The following is a 5,901-nucleotide window of genomic DNA, read 5'->3' as shown; positions in this document are numbered from 1 at the left end:
TTTTGGTTCCAACCACAGTGTCTTTGTGAGATGCAGAGTAGGTGAACGGGTGACCTCCACATGTGTGGTTCACCAAACCTCAACCCAAATGAGATGGTTTGGGATGAGTTGGACCTCAGAGTGAAGGAAAAGCAGCCAACAAGTGCTCAGCATATGTGGGAACTCCTTCAAGACTGTTTGGAAAAGCATTCCAGGTGAAGCTGGTTGAAAGAATGCCAAGAGTGTGCAAAGCTGTCATCAAGGCAAAGGGTGGCTACTTTGAAGAATCTCAAATAGAAAATACATTTAGATTTGTTTAACACTTTTTTGGTTACTACATGATTCTACAATGTAGAAAATAGTTAAGATAAAGAAAAACCCTGGAACGAGTAGGTGTCCAAACTTTTGACTGGTACTGTACATATTTTTATGCAAAAATGTGTTTACTTATTTTTTTGGACCACCCTAATGGGCAGGCCCTAATTAGTTAGCCACTGTCGTAGAATCAAAAACATCAGGCAACCTCTAGCTATCAAAACATGACCATTTGCAGTACCAGATCTAGCCAATGGTGGAGACAACTATATGGATTCCATAGTGACAGGATGCCTGGCCACATTCCTCCAACATTTGCATCAATCAACCACAGCTTGTTAGGGTAAATTAATAGTATAATAGTGCCTTCAGAAAGTATACCCCTTGACTTATTCCACATTTTGTTGTGATACAGCCTGAATTCAAAATGGATTAAATATATTTTTTTCTCAGCCATCTACACACACAATACCCCATAATGACAAAGTGAAAACGTTTTTAGAAATTGTAGCAAATCTATTTAAAATAAAATACAGAAATATCTCATTTACATAGGTATTCACACCCCTGAGTCAATACTTTGTAGAAACACGTTTGGTGGCGATTAATGCTTTGAGTCTTCTTGGGTATGTCTGTGTCAGCTTTGCACATCTGGATTTGTGGATTTTCTCCCATTCTTCCTTACAGATTTTTCTCAAGTTCCGTTAAGTTAGATAGGGAGCAGCGGTGAACAGCAGTCTTCAAGTCTTTCCACGGATTTTCAATCGGATTCAAGTCTAGGCTTTGGCTGGGCCGCTCAAGGACTTTCACATTCTTGTTCTGAAGCCATTCCAAATCAAATCAAAGTTTATTTTTCATGTGTGCCGAAGACAACAGGTGTAGTAAACCTTACAGTGAAATGCTTACTTACAGGCTCTAACCAACAGTGCAAAAAGGTATTAGGTGAACAATAGGTAAGTAAAGAAATAAAAAACAACAGTAAAAAGACAGTGATGCTTTGGCTGTATGCTTGGGGTCATTGTCCTGTTAAAACATAACAATTCCCCCCAATCTAAGGTCTTAGCACTCTGAAGCAAGTTCTCATCAAACATTGGCCTGTATTTAGCTCCATTCGTTGTTCCCTTTATCCTTACCAGTCTCCCAGTCACTGCAGCTGAAAAGTATCCCCCATAGCATGATGCTGCCACCACCATGCTTAACAGTGGGGATGGTGTTAGACAGGTGATGAGCTGTGCCTGGTTTTACATTTTTTTTCTCATCGGACCACAGAATGTTTAGCTTTATTATCTCAGAGTCTTTCATGTCTTTTTTCAAGCTCCAGGCTTGCCGTCATGCGCCTTTTCCTCAGGATTGGCTTCTGTCTGGCCACTCTCCCATAAAGCCCAGATCGGGGAAGTGCTGGAGAGATTGTTGTCCTGGCAGGTCCTCCCATCTCAGCCAAGGAACTCTGTAGTTCTGTCAAAGTTGTTATTGGGTTCTAAGTTACCTCCCTGACCAAGGTCGTTCGTGCACTGTTGTTTAGTTTGGTTGGACGGCCAGCTCTAGGCAGAGTCTGGGTAGTTCCATATTTTTTACCACTTCAAAATGATGGAGACCACTATGCTCTTGGAAACTTTCAACACTCTAGAAATGGTTTAATTAACACCCTTCCACAGATACATGCCTCATCACAATTATATCTCGTAGATATACGCACAGTTCCTTGGACTTCATGGGTTCGTTTCTGCTCTGACATGCTCTGTCAACTGTGCGACCTTACATAGACAGGTGTGTTTCTTTCTAAATAATTTCCAAACTATTTAATTGGCCACAGCCGGACTCCAATCAAGTTGTAGTGACATCTCAAGGATGATCAAAGGAAATTGGATGCACTTGAGCTCCATTTGGAGTTTCATAGCAAAGGGATGTGAATACTTATGTAAATGAGATATTTCTGTGTTTCATTTTCACTTTGTCATTACGAGGTATTGTGTGTAGATCGGTGAGAAAAAAAACATATTATATTTATTTTGAATTCAGGCTGTAACACAACAAAATGTGGACAAGGTCAAGGGGTATGAATACTTTTTGAAGGCACTGTTGTAACGATTCTCGTCTGGTGAAAGAGAAGAGGACCAAAATGCAGCGTGGTAAGTGTTCGTCATAATTTAATTGAAAACTGAACACTACACAAAATAACAACGAGGAGAAAACGAAACAGTTCTGCAAGGTGAACAGACACTACACAGAAAATAAACAATCACAACCAAAATGGGGTAAACAGGCTACCTAAGTATGATTCTCAATCAGAGACAACGATCGACAGCTGCCTCTGACTGAGAACCATACCAGGCCAAACACAGAAATATAACAACATAGAAAAAAGAACATAGACTACCCACCCCAACTCACGCCCTGACCAACCTAACACAAAGACATAAAAAAGGAACTAAGGTCAGCACGTGACAGTACCCCCCCCAAAGGTGCGGACTCCGGCCGCAAAACCTGAACCTATAGGGGAGGGTCTGGGTGGGCGTCTGTCCGCGGTGGCGGCTCTGGCGCGGGACGTGGACCCCACTCCACCATAGTCTTTGCCCGCTTAAGTGGCGCTTTTGGAGCGGCGACCCTCGCCACCGACCTCGGACTGGGGACCCTCGCAGCGGGCCCCGAATAGATGGGATACTCCGGCAGCGCCGTAGTGAAGGGCGACTCCGGCAGCGCCGTAGTGAAGGGCGACTCCGGCAGCGCTTGACTGACGGGGGGCAGCTCCTGACTGACGGGGCGGCTCCGGCAGCTCAGGACAGACGGACGGCTCCGGCAGCTCAGGACAGACGGGCGGCTCCGGCAGCTCAGGACAGACGGGCGGCTCTGGCAGCTCAGGACAGATGGGCGGCTCTCGCTGCTCCGGACAGGAGGGAGACTCTGGCTGCTCCGGACCGGAGGACGACGTTGGAGGCTCCGGACTAGAGGGCGACACTGGAGGCTCCGGACTAGAGGGCGATGGTGGAGGCTCCGGACTAGAGGGCGTCGCTGGAGGCTCCGGACTAGAGGGCGTCGCTGGAGGCTCCGGACTAGAGGGCGTTGCTGGAGGCTCCGGACTAGAGGGCGACGCTGGAGGCTCCGGACTAGAGGGCGACGCTGGAGGCTCCGGACTAGAAGGCGTTGCTGGAGGCTCCGGACTGACGTCCTTCGTTGGAGGCCTCATGCCATGGCTCCTCACCGGAGGCTTCGTGCCATGGATCCTCATTGGAGGCTTCGTGCCATGGATCATCACAGGAGGCTTCGTACCATGGATCATCACAGGAGGCTTCTTACCATGGATCATCACAGGAGGCTTCTTACCATGGATCATCACTGGAGGCTTCTTACCACGGATCATCACTGGAGGCTTCTTGCCACGGATCATCACTGGAGGCTTCGTGCCCTGGACCATCACTGGAGGCTTCTTGCCATGGATCATCACTGGAGGCTTCGTGCCATGGATTATCACTGGAGGCTTCTTGCCATGGATCATCACTGGAGGCTTCTTGCCATGGATCATCACTGGATGCTTCTTGCCATGGATCATCACTGGATGCTTCTTGCCATGGATCATCACTGGAGGCTTCGTGCCATGGATTATCACTGGAGGCTTCTTGCCATGGATCACCACTGGAGGCTTCTTGCCATGGATCATCACTGGAGGCTTTGTGCCCTGGATCATCACTGGAGGCTTCGTGCCATGGATCATCACTGGAGGCTTCGTGCCATGGATTATTACTGGAGGCTTCTTGCCATGGATCATCACTGGAGGCTTGGCTCTGGGAGAAGGCACAGGACTCACCAGGCTGGGGAGACATGCAGGAGGGTTAGATTTTTAGCACAGGCACAGGACTCACCAGGCTGGGGAGACATGCAGGAGGCCTTGTCCTTGGCCGAGGCACCGGATGCACTGGACCGTGGAGGCACACTGGCGGTCTCGAGCGCAGAGCTAGCACCACTCGTCCTGGCTGGATCCCCCCTGTAGCCCGGCAAGTGCGGGGAGTTGGAACAGGCCGCACTGGGCTGTGCTGGCGAACTGGAGAAACCGTGCGTAGGGCTGGTGCAGTATACCCCGGGCCGAGGAGACGCACTGGAGACCAGATGCGCTGAGCCGGCATCATCCCTCCTGCCTCGATGCCCACTCTAGCCCGGCCGATTCGAGGAGCTGCGATGTAGCGCACCGGGCTATGCGTGCGCACTGGGGACACCTTGCGCTTCTCCGCATAACACGGTGCCTGCCCAGTCACTCTCTCGCCACGGTACACACGGGGAGTTAGCTCAGGTCTCCTACCTGAGTCCGCCAATCTACCCGTGTGACCCCCCCCAAAAAATTCTGGGGCTGCCTCTCCAGCCCGTTACCTCGTGCCAATTCCTCGTTACCTCGCGCCAATTACCTCCCCGTTACCTCGCGCCAATTCCCGCTCCGCTCTAGCTGCCTCCAGCTCCTCTTTCGGACAGCGATACTCCCCCGGCTGTGCCCAGGGTCCTTTGCCGTCCAAAATGTCCTCCCATGTCCAGGAGTCCATGTTCCACCGCTGCTTGGTCCTTTGTTGGTGGGTGTTTCTGTAACGATTCTCGTCTGGTGAAAGAGAAGAGGACCAAAATGCAGCGTGGTAAGTGTTCGTCATAATTTAATTGAAAACTGACCACTACACAAAATAAGAACGAGGAGAAAACGAAACAGTTCTGCAAGGTGAACAGACACTACACAGAAAATAAACAATCACAACCAAAATGGGGAAAACAGGTTACCTAAGTATGATTCTCAATCAGAGACAACGATCGACAGCTGCCTCTGATTGAGAACCATACCAGGCCAAACACAGAAATATAACAACATAGAAAAAAGAACATAGACTACCCACCCCAACTCACGCCCTGACCAACCTAACACAAAGACATAAAAAAGGAACTAAGGTCAGCACGTGACAACTGTAAATTAATTTGGCAAATTAGAGAAGTGTTATATTAGTGATTTGGTATATTGAGCTTAAAGCAACTGGTTCATATCACCAGAATACTACTAGACTAACTTATCCATGCGACACAACAAAAAAATAACTAATTTCTATCATTCTGAATATCAAAACACATAGCACCATACTTGAAAAACATTGATCAACACTACTTTCACCTACTCAAAGCTGGTGAGACTAAATGCAAAAAGCCAAAGCTATTTGTGTAGTACACAGAGTGAGTTTACATCCCTGAGAGAACACATCAAATACACGTTCTTTGCTTGGATAGAGCTGAAGGACAGTAGCTTTGCATGTAGGTAAATATTGTTGTTCGTATCTGGAGGCAGCAGGACATGTCTGAAAATAAGGGTCCATAAGGGTTCGGGGATGGTGGCATCTCCACGCTCAGCCAGCTGAAACGAAAACAGCAGCGTATACTGACGTAAATCGCTTAGTGCCATTTGCATCATCATTTGCAAAAACACTTCGGCAGAGTCATTTGGGCTGTGTCTCAAATGACACTCAATTCCCTATATTGTGCATTATGGGATCCTATGGACCCTGGTCAAAAGTAGTGGACTACATAGGGATATAGGGAATAGGGTGCCATTTGGGATACAGCCTTGGTCAATGCCAGATTGCGGCATCG

This window comes from Salvelinus namaycush, chromosome 41 (genome assembly GCF_016432855.1).
Source record: "Salvelinus namaycush isolate Seneca chromosome 41, SaNama_1.0, whole genome shotgun sequence".
Lineage (NCBI taxonomy): Eukaryota > Metazoa > Chordata > Actinopteri > Salmoniformes > Salmonidae > Salvelinus > Salvelinus namaycush.
The sequence above is the reverse complement of the archived record's forward strand: the minus strand, read 5'-3'. Positions refer to the sequence as shown.